The sequence below is a fragment of the Dasypus novemcinctus genome, chromosome 9 (genome assembly GCF_030445035.2).
Source record: "Dasypus novemcinctus isolate mDasNov1 chromosome 9, mDasNov1.1.hap2, whole genome shotgun sequence".
Classification (NCBI taxonomy): domain Eukaryota; kingdom Metazoa; phylum Chordata; class Mammalia; order Cingulata; family Dasypodidae; genus Dasypus; species Dasypus novemcinctus.
The window spans coordinates 79798732-79811869 of NC_080681.1; the positions used below are offsets into that span (position 1 = coordinate 79798732).

The 13138-nt window shown below is 44.2% G+C and overlaps 1 long non-coding RNA gene across 1 annotated transcript; it reads right to left on the reverse strand.

The window, feature by feature from the left end:
• Positions 1-20: 20 nt before the first annotated feature.
• Positions 21-9463, reverse strand: LOC131279759 (uncharacterized). The gene is made up of 3 exons (XR_009187206.1): positions 9384-9463; positions 874-1028; positions 21-319 (listed from the first exon to the last, which is right to left on the reverse strand). It is a non-coding gene; the product is annotated as an uncharacterized lncRNA (long non-coding RNA).
• Positions 9464-13138: the final 3675 nt, after the last annotated feature.

Here is a 13138-nt window from a genome sequence, read left to right on the forward strand (position 1 = left end):
CTTTGTAGTGTTTGCTCCAGATTCCAGTAAGATAGCATGTTCTCCCTGGTGGTCATGCCATTTTGCTTTAGACATCTCAAGAGTGTATGTTTTTCTTATCCTCCCTAGTTTGTCACCAGGGGGCGAGCTTGTCATAGTCCTACTGATAACAGAACCATTATATCACCGTCTACTGTTTCAGGCTTCCATCAAGTTTTGCAACTGTCCTTGAAGGTCTGTAAGCACAGCTGGTCAGCTTCTCAAGTTGATAGAAGAGATCGACTTTCCCAGGAGCAGGGAAGAGGCTTTAAAAGATAACTTCGTTTAAAACTTGCGAAGTCTGCAAAAAATGGTTAAAATGGTACTTTTTAAAGTATGTTTATTTTACCACAATAAGGAAAAAAAATGTAGTTTTTACACTTACAATAAAGTGAACTCTGTAAACATTTAAATTTTTGAAAAAATGTAAGATTTGAGGGTTTTGATTATAAAAGTCATGTTCCCATATGCAATATGGAAATCTTGAAGAAGGAAGAAATAATTTCCCTTCAATATTCTCACCTCCTACTGACATTTTTTGGCCCACCAGTGTTGTTTTTAATCACATCTTTTCAATTAAATAATGGGTTTTGTAATTTTGAAGAATTAGGTTAACTCAGTGGTGGTGGTGTGCTGGGTTATTTTTTTGTGGACCAGTGCCTGCTTGGAATCCCTGGTAGGGATTCTTCCTTACATCACATGTGATGAGGCTAGGAACAATGGAATAAGCATTAGGAGTTTCAAAATGCTACATTTCACAAAAGCTATTAAAATGCAAAGAATAATAATTTACTGTGGCCAAGGCCATTTCATATCCAGGCTACTGTGGGAGGCCAGCATGGATGAGATTCTCACTTTTGTGCAGGCTTTGAGGCAAGGTTTGAACATGGGTTTTCAGACTCTGGTCTTGGCAAGAAGCCTCATTATGTCTTCTGGCCGGCAGGCATTCGAATCATCATTAGCCGTTATTTTCAGCATTTTTCCTCCATGCCAGACTTGGGCTGAATGATCTAATGAGGAAGAAGATTCATTATAACGACTAGTGGTTTGTACTCTGATTAGTATTCTCACTGAAGTCTCATGATACAATGGTCAGTGCTGTGAGAGGGAATCAAGCGTCCCAGAGAGGAAGAGAAAGGCCAGTGGATCTAGGGATTTGTGTTTCATCTTAAGACCAATGGGGAGTTACTGGAGGGTTTTGAGGCAGAGAATGAAATGATCACTTTTGGAAACTAGCTCCAAGTCCAGTGCAGAAAATGGATTGGATGGGGAAAGACCGGAGACAGATCAATTAGGTTGGTACAAAGGTCCAGGTGAGAGATTATAGGGTCTGAGCTAAGGCAGTGTTGGGCCTGAAGAAGTAAGGAGGGGTGAGATTGAGGAGATTGCTAAATAAGCAAAATTTAGCCATGTTGAAACCGAATTAAAAAGTGGGTAAAAATTTGAATAGATAGCTCTCCAAAGAAGATGTATGAATGGCCAAAAAACCACATGAAAAGATGCTCAACTTTAGTAACCATTAAAGAAATTCAGATCAAAACCACAAGAAAAATTCCTTACCCACTATAATGGTTTCTATTTAAAAACTGAATTTTTTTTTTTTAAATGTTGAAGAGGATGTGGAGAAATAGGAATGCTGACTTCGTTATTGGTGGGAATGTAAAATGGTTCAGCCGCTGTGGAAGACAGTTTGACTGCTCTTTGAAAGTTAAGTATAGAGTTACTATATAACCCCACTTCAATTACCTTATGAATCCCACTTCTAGGTATATACCCAAAAGAATTGAAAGCAGGGACTCGAACAGATATATGCACACTTAACTTCATTGTGGCATTATTCACAATTGCTGAAAGATGGAAGTAACCCAATTATCTATCACCTGATGAATAAACAAAATGTGGAAATACAAAGGAATCTTAACTCAGCTGTAAAAAGTAACAAAGTTCTTATCCATGTGACAAACTGGATGAACCTCAAGATATCATGTTGAGTGAAATAAGCCAGACACAAAAGGACAAATATTTTATGATCTCGGTGATAGGAAATAATTAGAATAAGCAAACTCATAGAATCTCGAATATAGGTTATCAGGATAGGAAATAGGGAGTTAAGGCTTGAAATGGAAATATTTTGGTAATGGATGGTGGTGGTGGTAGCACATTGTGAATGTGTTAACAGCACAGAAAAATAATGTTAAAAAGGGAAATATTAAGTTGTATACTAGAATAAAAAAAGGAAAACATGAAAATGCACAACATAGTGAACCCTAAGTTAAACCATGGACTATAGTTAATGGTATAATTATAAAAAGGTGCTTTCATCAGTTTTAACAAAGGTGTCGCAATTTTAAAAAAAAATTTATCTCTCCCCTTACCCCCCGCCCCGAGTTGTCTTATCTCTGTGTCCACTGTATGTTCTTCTGTGTCCGCTTATTCTTGCCAGTGGCACCAGGAATCTGTCTCTTTTTCTTGTGTCATCTTGCTGCATCAGCTCTCCATGTGTGTGGCGCCCCTCCTGGGCAGGCTGCACTCTTTTTACACTGGGCGGCTCTCCTTACACAGCGCACTATTGTGCATTGGGCTCCCCTATGTGGGGGACACCCCTGCATGGCACGGCACTCTTTGCGTGCATCAGCACTGCATGTGGGCCAGCTCATCACACGGGTCAGGAAGCCCTGGGTTTGAACCCTGGACCTCCTATGTGGTTGACATATGGACACTCTATCTGTTGAGCCATTTCTGCTTCCCTGTATCATAATTAAAGAAAAAAACATTTAAGCATATTGAATGTGGGGGTTGAGGGTAAAGTAGAGCATGAAAACAACAGGCTTCTACCTTAGGCAACTGGGTGTACAGAGGGAGCCATTCATATTCATTTGGGTTCTGTGGAATGGGGACAATACTTTTTGGAACTGTTTGATGGTGTTTGGAAATTTAGAAATAAATTGATTTTAATTTGTTAAAGGATTATGAAGTTGCCTGAAAGATTTTGTTTGTGAAAGGCAGAGGGAAGAAACCTAGATTTTTGATCCTACAGATTTGGGCAATTCTAGAGTAATCAAATGGCACACTGAGCATGTGTTTATGGCACCTAATGAATAGAAAATATAAATTAAAGAAATAATTTTATATTTTTAGGAAACATCAAGTAATCACTTTGGGGGAAAAAATCAAAACTTTATTTTTCTTTTTAACATTCATTTTGCCTTTTAGATTTCTTATTTTGAATTCTGCATTAGGGTTGCGGGGTACCAGACTCTCCAGCTCTTGGAGCTAAAGGTTTTAACCTGGGTTTTGCTTTTTAATGACTGTGTGACTGTGGGCAAGTTTCCTAACTTTCTGGGTCTCAATCTTGTCACCTCTTAGATGGGGATAATGCCTTCTAATAACATTGTTAGGAGAAGTGAATAGTAGTTCTTACCACAGAATGATAAATGTTTTCTTTAAAAAGGTTCTTATGGGATCTGATTTTACTATTAGATAATTTGTTTTCTCTCCACATGGCTTTGTTAGCTTGTGAGGGAGTCTAGCTTTCCAAAGACGCTGCCTTGTAATAACCTGGGAGCTGATGGTGAGGCTCGCTCGGGGTTTCCACACCACGGAACAGCTGCAGGAGGCCTGGTGGGGGTGGTGAGGTCTCCTGCCTCCTCCTCCTCCTTTCTCTGAGTCACTGAGAAGACTTGCACCTGCTGGGCCCCAGCCCCCCCCCCCCAGCAGAAACTACTCCCATTTGGTGGCCCTGCCCAGGCTTGAGGAATGGTGATTGTATTACAGTTTATAAATCAAGCCTCCCTGCTGTCTAAAGGGGAAAGGCCAAAATGCTTGCTCAACGTACAAGTCTCCCCACCCCCATGTGGTTCCTGCCTCTATATTTAGCCTATCTCGCCACTCCTTGTTCCCAGCTTGGGCTTCTGCAGCACGGAGCTGCTCGTGTCTCTGCACGTACACACAAATTTAAAAACCCAGGGCAACAATAATTACTGCCCTGCTTTTGCTGATGCTGGTCTGGAATACCCTTCTTCTCCCTTTCATCTTCATCTCTTCAGACTCTAGGAAACCTTCCCTCCCCTCCAGGCTGGGGTATAGGCTTTCTCTTGGTCACTCACTCCCTGAGTTTTCATCCACCGCATCACTGATTGCACTGTGTCATCTGTGTTTTTATGGTCTCCACTCCCCACAAGTCCGTAAGTTCCTGGAGAGCAGGGGCATGGTGGGCTTCATCTCTATCCTCAGTGCCCAGAATGGGTCTGGGCACCTGCAAGGCCATCAGTGGCTGCTGACTGAGAAGAACAACACAGAGTGACACCTTTGCAGCTTCCTGGCCATCCCAAGACAAACCAGGCCCAGGTTCCTCTTCACATTTGGGAACTAGAGTAATCTGCAGGGCTGGACTCCTTTTGAAATTCTTGATCAAGGAAAGCGCCTTGTCTAAGCCAGAGCTACCATGGCATAAGCACATGGTGGACCAGTACTCTTTTTTTGGACACTGTTCAGGAAAATGTCTTCAAAAAAGAAAATTTTATGATATGATGAAAAATGACACCCTGGCATCCTAAAGTATGTGCTCAGTAACTGTTAGTAATCAGTGCTGACAAACCGATATTAATTAATACATTTATGAATAAGTATGCCAAATTGAAGTATGCCGCAGTTTTCTTGGAATACTAAGAATGTATGGTCTTCTATCATCATATTATAATCATAATTACTTGTTTTCATGTCTGTCTCCCTGATTAATCTATGTGGCTCTACAAAGTCAATTACTTTCTAGACTGAAATCTGCCATGTCCTCCTGTCTTTTTTTTTTTAAAGATTTATTTTTATTTATTTCTCTCCCCTTACCCTTATCCTCAGTTGTCTGCTCTCTATGTCCATTTGCTGTTTGTTCTTCTGTGACTGCTTCTATCCTTAGCAGCAGCACCAGGAATCTGTGTTTCTTTTTGTTGTGTCATCTTGCTGCGTCAGCTCTCCGTGTGTGGGGTGTCATTCCTGGGCAGGCTTCACTTTCTTTTGCGCTGGGCAGCTCTCCTTACAGGGCACACTCTTTGTGCATGGGGCTCCCCTACGTGGGGGACACCCCTGCATGGCACAGCACTCCTTGCGCGCATCAGCACTGTGCATGGGGCAGTTCCACACAGGTCAAGGAGGCCTGGGATTTGAACCGCGGACCTCCCATGTGGTAGGCAGACACCCTATCCATTGGGCCAAGTCTGCTTCCCTGTCCTCCTTCAAAGACTTTCTGTCTTTTGCAACAGTGGTTCTCAGAATGTGGGCCATGGATCCCCTGCTGAATCTCCTGGAGCACCTGTTTAAAATAGATTCTTGAGACCAGCTTAGACCTACTAAGTGACAGTCCAGATTTTAAAAAACAAACCCCAAGAGATTCTCTTTCTCTTTCTTTTTCTTTTTGGGAGGTACCAGGGATTGAACCGAGGACCTTGTACATGGAAAGCAGGTGCTCAAACACTTGAGCTGTGTCCACTCCCTACCCAAAGGATTCTTTTTCTAAAAAATATTTTTTAAATTATTTTTAAAGATACTTAGATTACATAAATATTACATAAAAAATATAGGGGATTCCCATATGCCCCGTTCCCTATGTCTCCCACATTTTCCCACATTAACAACATCCTTCATTAGTGTGATACATTCATTACAACTGAACACATTTTGGAGCATTGCCACTAAGCATGGATTATAGTTTACATTGTAGTTTACACTCTCTCCTGCACAATTTTGTAGGTTTTGGCCAAGATATATAATGGCCTCTATCTGTCAATTACAATGTCATTCAGGACAATTCCCGAGTCATGAAAATGCCCCAATATTACACCTTTTTTCCCTCTTCCTGCCCTCATAACCTCCAGTATAGCACTTCCTTCACATCAATGATATAAATTCTTAAATTGCTAGAATCACAATAAGTCTATAATAAAATACCAGTAGGTCTACTTTAGTCCATCATTCACTCCCTGGTCCTGAGGATTCCTGGACGGCGATGCCTACTCCACCTCTAATTGAGAGGGGGCTTCGATCCCATAGAACAGATGGATGGGACTGTCTTGCTTGCAATTGTAGACTCTCTCTGTTCCTTGGGATGGTTGCTGTCCATCATCATCCCCTTGTTAGTTGTCCTGGGTGAGACCAATGAACTGGAGAGTAGGTGTTCCAGCTCTGTTGAGATTCAGGACCCAGCTGGTATATGGGCAACCCAACAATTTAAGTCTCTTGGATGTATACTTATCAACTCTAGTACTAACTATTGGTTCAAATAGAAGGGGCAGAAGAGCCGTGTGTAGGGAAATCACAACTGAGTCCAACTCTGTAACAATTGGGAGCATAAATTCCAAAGTAGAACCCACTGGCACAGCACCAAACTCTTGAGCTGTCTGCTCTGGCTATAGTGTCTGGGTGTCTCCAGAGCCTGCAGGATCCCTGCTATTTGAAGTAGTATTTACTTTGGCAGTCAATGAGATCCTGCTGAGCCAAAGGATTCTTAAGCACACAAAGTCCCAGCTCCTTAGCTAGGCACCACAACCCCTTTGTAATCTGGATTCTGCCGCAGTTCCACCAAACACCCTGCTTTCTCACCTCCCTCCCTTGGCACAAGTCTGTGAACTCTTAATGGGCTTTCAAAACTAAAACCAGATATCACCTCCTCCAGGAAGCCCTGTTCCTACAGCTTTTGTCCTCACTTGTCATTCTTTTCACACTGGTTTGGGACCGGCTGCGAGTGCCTTGAGGGCATGAACTATGTCTTAGTCATTTCTATTCCCAGGGCCTATAGCTCAAGACCTGGTACATTTTGGGTACTTAATAAATATTTACTGAAGGAAAGGGAAGGGAATTGTCTGGGGACAATTATATCTTCCAATAAATCCACTGAACAGTGGAAAGAAAGCGCTTTAGAGAAGGAACTGCGTTTGAATCACGTCTCTGTCACTTACAAGCATGTTATGTCACCTCTCTGAGCCTCATTTTCATCTCTCAAGAGGGGATAATGCTTACTCTTCAGGGTTAATGTGAGGGCTAAATGAAATCAAAGCAAGCAAGGTGCCTGGCTCAGGACCAGGGCTTGCTCGATCAGCTCCAGAGAGCAGAATTAGGCCCAGTGGATGGAAGCTATGAGGAGGCAGGTCTTGGTTCATGGAGGTTTGAACAGAAGGAAGAACTTTCTACTGGGTAGAATGAGAAACCTTGAGTGGGGGTGAACTCCCACTCACAGAGGTGTGCAAGCCAAGGGAAGATGCTCAGCTGTCGGGGCTGCTGCAAAGAGGACTGATTCTATACAAGAATTGGGGCAGGGTAAGTGTGGAAGATGGATTAGGGATTTTAGTTCGGTGCCCTCCATAATTCATTATTCATTCAACCAACACTGAGAATCTGCTCTTGGCTGGGCTCTAGGTTGAGCATGGGGATGCAGGGCTGAATCTGATAGAGTCCCTGTCATTTAGAAGTTCGCAATACAAATAGTGATCATCTATCTATTGAACATCTACTATGTGCCACTCTCCTCCTGTTAACTTTCTCTAAGGAAGGTTTTAATCTCACCATTTTTAAGACAAAGCAACTGAGGCTCAGACAGAGAAAGTGGCTTGTAAATAAGATACATAGAGCTAGTGAGTAGAGCAGCTGGGATTAGAATTTAGGCCTGCCCATCCCCAAACCCTCTTTCCACTACTTAAGTCTGCCTCTCATTCAGGTGGAGGCTCTTTGCAGTCTCAGGGAGCTCTTCACACGGCACCCAGGAACCTTCTGGTAGATGCTAAGGAAAATGATTCAATGGCTGAAGTCAGCTGCAGAGCGATATGGTCTCTCTGCAGTGTTCACTGTGCCCCAGGATTCTCTCCAATGGGGGCCATGTGGAAGGCTCAGGAGAACATGCTGAGGTCAGGCTTTCCTGTGCACGTGACCAGCCAAGCTGCCTGAACCAGGGCTCCCCACGGGAACCTGAAACCCGGCTGGGTTCCATCAGCTCCAAGAATAACAGTTGACCCCACTTTCCTCCCTGCCGCAGGCCTCCGATCAGGTTCCAGGAGGCCTTGGCAGGCTCCAGACGTCAGTGGCAGCAAGTTTTGACCTTGAAGCTGCTCTGAGGTAGGTTAGTAACAACTACGTTCATTAAGGGCCTATTGGGTGCAGGGCTGTTCCTGGAGGAGGGAACCTCCTGTAAGATAGATCTAGCAGGTATGGAACCCATTTTACAGATGAGGAAATTGGGGCAATATATGGCAGAGCTGGGCTTTGAGTCTGGCCTGCCTCTGCCAGTGAGGACAGAAGAGTACTTTTGAGACCTCAGAAGAGTCCTGGGCAGAGAAGACCAATGCCATCACCTTCCAAAGTGATGTTACCCCAGCAGAGCGGGCCCTGTGCTCTTAGAAAAACAAGATTTGAGAGGCAGTAGAAACCCTGGAGAGCATCTTCATCCATTTGAGCTGTCTCCTCATCTGTGAAATGGGAATCATACCGACACAGCAGAATAAGCATAGACTTTGGTGCCAGGCATATCTGTAGTTGAATCTTGGCTCTGGCATTTTCTCTCGACAAGGCCTTGGGTGAGTCATATCACTGCCTCTCTGGACCCGTTTCCTCATTCATTCATCCCACAAATAGCTTTTGAGCACCTATTATGTACCAGGCATTGGTTTAGCAGTTTAGGATACATCAGTGGACAAAGCAGACAAAAATCCCTACCCTTGTTAAGTTTTAGAATTCTGAAAAATACCTCATTAAACTGTCATGAGGGGAAGTGGATGTGGCTCAAGTGATTGGGCTCCTGCCTGCCACATGGTAGGTCCCGGGTTTGATGCCCAGTGCCTCCTAGAGAGGATAAGCGAGACCCAGAGCTGGCACTATGGGCGGGTGTGGCAAGCTGACGCAGCAAGATGATGCACCAAGATGACGCAACAGGAGACACAAAGAGGATACAGTAAGATACCTGGCAATGAGGGGCGGTGGACTTGGCCCAGTGGTTAGGGTGTCCATCTACCACATGAGAGGTCCACAGTTCAAACCCCGGGTCTCCTTGACCCATGAGCAGCTGGCCCACATGCAGTGCTGATGCGTGCAAGGAGTGCCATGCCATGCAGGGGTGTCCCCCGCGTAGGGGTGCCCCATGCGCAAGGAGTGTGCCCCATAAGAGAGCAGCCCAGTGCGACAGAAAGTACAGCCTGCCTAAGAATGGCGCCGCACCCACGGAGAGCAGACACCACAAGATGACGCAACAAAAAGAAACATAGATTCCCGTGCCTCTGACAACAACAGAAGCGGACAAAGAAGACGCAGCAAATAGACACAGAGAACAGAAAACCAGGGTGGGGGGGAAGGGGAGAGAAATTAATTAATTAATTAAAAAAAAAAGATACCTGGCAAGGTAGGGAGTGGAGGTGGCTCAGCTGATTGGCACCTCCCTCCCACATTGGAAGTCCTGGGTTTGGTTTCCAGTGCCTCCTGAAAAGAAGACAAGCAGACACAACAAATGCAAACAAAGTGGGGGTGGGGGGCAGGAGGGGGAGGGGGGGAATAAATAAATAAAATCTTTAAAAAATTGTCTTGAGGATTAAATGGGAGAATGGACATGTACTTAATGGTGCCTGGCAAATAAGTGCCCAGTTTAATAATATGGTTATGATATGAACATGCCTTGTTGGTGCTCAATGACAGTACACTTAATTTGATACTAAATTTAGCCATCTTGTTTAACAGACAAGGAAATTAAGCCAGAGAAGGCATGAAACACACCTCTGGTTGACTAGTAAGGTAGTATAGGCTCCCAATTACAAGTCTGGTGTTTGTTCCACTAACTACTAAACCCAAAAGGCTGTCTCAGACAAAGGAGCCAGGGTGGGAGGTGGGAAGACTGAGTCATATAGACAGTGAAGTTCAAGGTGAGCTTATAGCTAATTGATGGACTCCAGAGTCCAGTATTAAATTTTAAAAATTGAAATTCAGTTTTAAACATGGGATCCCACATTTTCATTTTACAATGGACCCTGTAACTTACATAGTCAATTCTGGTGCTCCGCTCTGGTCCTGGGGCGTGTCAGTGGTCCTGGGCTTGTCGGAGGCTTGCCGATCGTGTGGGCTAATGACCGAGGTACCAACAGATAGGACGGAAGCCGGGGCAAGCCCCACCAGACAGGTCTGGCCTGTGACTGCAAATCTCTAAGGGACTGTAATGGGGCAAGGGTGAAGATCGGCTCTTAGGAAATTCAGGCTGGTAGAGCTGGAAGCCCCAGAGGAAGGGCATGACTTGAGGGGGATTTCAGCTTAGTGTCAGAAAGACTTTCTAACAGACAGCATGTTATAATATGTCAAATAAGCCTCAATAAAGCTGTTAAAAAATGCAATCATAATACTGGCAGCTGACAACTACTGAGCGCTTAACATGTGCTTGGAAATGTTCTAAACGTGTCATTCAAACTTTGGAGGTTAACAGAGTGGTCAAGAGCAAAGGCTCTGAACATTGTGCCTGGGAATTTCCTCCTGTCAGCCTTCATGTTACTCAAATGTGGCCAGTCTCGAAGCCAAACTCAGCATGTAAATGCAATGCCTTCCCCCCAGCGTGGGACATGACACCCGGGGATGAGCCTCCCTGGCAACGAGGGACCACTATCAACTACCAACTGATGATGCAACTGGAAAATGACCTTATATGGAAGGTTCAATGCGGATCAGCAGAATATCCATGTCTACATAAAATACCATGACTTTAAAATGCTGTTTGACCTAAAGTAAGGGGGAAATGGAAAGGAGAAATGAGTTTATATGGCTACGAGTTTCTAAAAAAGAGTCTGGAGGCTGGCAGAAGGATTGCCCTCATGCACAACTGAGCAGAGTCAGAGAGACAGATAAAGCAGATACAACCCCCAGATATTGGTTCCTTTGAGGGCTAAAGAGACCCATGGGAGTTATGGTCATGGCCGATGGGGTTAACTACCAGGGCAGATGGCCCCTCTTTGGAAATGGTGTTTATGTGTGATGAATCTGGACTCAGATGGGATCTCCCTTCATAAGACTTTCATGCTAATGTGCTGGAGGTGCAGTTAGTGTTGGGGTTTAAGATATATTTAGGGGATTTGAATCTCTGGACTGACAATGTGATAGCCAGGTCCTGAGCCTCAACAGACTCCAGCACCTACAATCTGATTTATTGGACTTACCACACTCAGCTAAGATGGAGTTGAAGAAGGACAACCACCACACCATGGAGCCTAGAGTGATTACAACTGAAAATGGGAGGATTGCATCCAGCATCCATGTGGAATCTGAGCCTCCTCTTGACATAGAGGTGCAATGGACACAACCAATCCAATGTCCACATAGAAGAGGTGGCATTGGATTGGGAAAAGTGGACATGGTGGACGATGGGTATGGGGAAAGGCAGGAAGAGATGAGAGGTGGAGGCGTCTTTGGGACATGGAGCTGCCCTGGATGGTGCTTCAGAGGTAATCACCGGACATTGTAAATCCTCACAGGGCCCACTGGATGGAATGGAGGAGAGTATGGGCCATGATGTGAACCATTGTCTATGAGGTGCAAAGGTGCCCAAAGATGTACTTACCAAATCCAGTGGATGTGTCATGATGATGGGAACGAGTGTTGTTGGGGGGGGAGAGGGGGGGTGGGGGGGTGGGGTTGAATGGGACCTCACATATATATTTTTAATGTAATATTATTACAAAGTCAATTAAAAAAAAAAAAAAAAAAAAGAGCAAAGGCTCTGGAGCCAGACTGCCTGGGTTCAATCCTGGCTCTACCACTCATTAGCTGTGTGACCTGGAGCAAGTTACTTGGCCTCTCTGTGCCTCTTCCTCATCTGGAAAATGAAGATAAGACTGCTACCTACCTCCCAGGGTTGTTGTGAGGAATAAATGAGTTTACATAGGTAAAACACTTAGAACAATGTCTGACATATACTAGGTACTGTATATAAATGGTTTATTATTTTATTTAATCCTTAGGCCAATCCTATAAGGTAGGTATTATTTCACATTATCCCCTTTTAACAGCCTGCAAAGTGAGCCTTAGAAGGGGTTAGTGACTTGTCTAACATTACAAAAGTGGTAAGAGGTAGAGCTGGGAATTGGCTGGTACAGCAGTCAAGGAAATTTTGAGGAGATTCCTGACTTAGTGGTTAGGTCAGACTTTGTGACCTTGACTCCCAGAGTAGGCATCTGATAAGTTTTTGTCAAATCAAGCAATTAATTATTGTTTCTTGTAGCACTGAGATTCTATGACTCTGTGAAACATGTGCTTTGGCTAGAGGAGGAATTAGGAACCCAGGCGCTTTGGGATTTCTTACCAACCGTTGACCTTACCATAACCAAGATTGTCGCACCCCAGGCCTTCTGAATGAGCCGCCTGCTGAAGGAAGCGGGCGGTGAGGCATACGTTCTGGAGCTGGACAGTGGCAGTAGTTGCACTGTGAACGTACAAAACGTCACGAATGGTAAATTTTATGTGTATTTTACCACAAGTGGAAAAAAAATTTTTAAAAGGAGAGTAAAGACTCACCCTAAGTCAGGGGTTCTCAACCTTTTTTGTTCCACAGACCCCTTTGCCAGTCAAGTGAAAACCACAGACCCTTACTAAGTCCACACTGTACTGTGTATTATTTAATAGATATATCATACCCATACCAACACATCCCTGCAAGAATAATGTTTTTTTGAATTTCAGTTCAAGCCCACAGACCCCTTGTGAAGAACCCCTGCTCTAAGTGCTTTGGCGTCCGCAGGTATAACCTGTGGGAAGCCAATGAGAGTCCAATGACCTGATAATATTTGAATGATAGAGAGATGGTGTACTCCCGGGGCAGGGATTCTTAGGATCTTCTGGGCAGTAACATGGAAAGAGCATGACCTTTAGGCACAAGCAGACCTGGGTTGGGATCCCAGTTCTGACATTTCCTTGCTGAGGGGCCTTGGGCGGTCCATTTTCCCAAGGTTATTTTCTTATTTGTAAAATAGGAATAATAATCCCTCCCTTGCCAGGATTATTGTGACGGTCAAGTTAAATGATGTGTGAAAGAGACCTATCACCTGCCTTTGATGCACAGTAACTCATAAGTATTTGCTGAGTGAATTTCTACTCCCTTGTTGACAAACATTTGGTGACA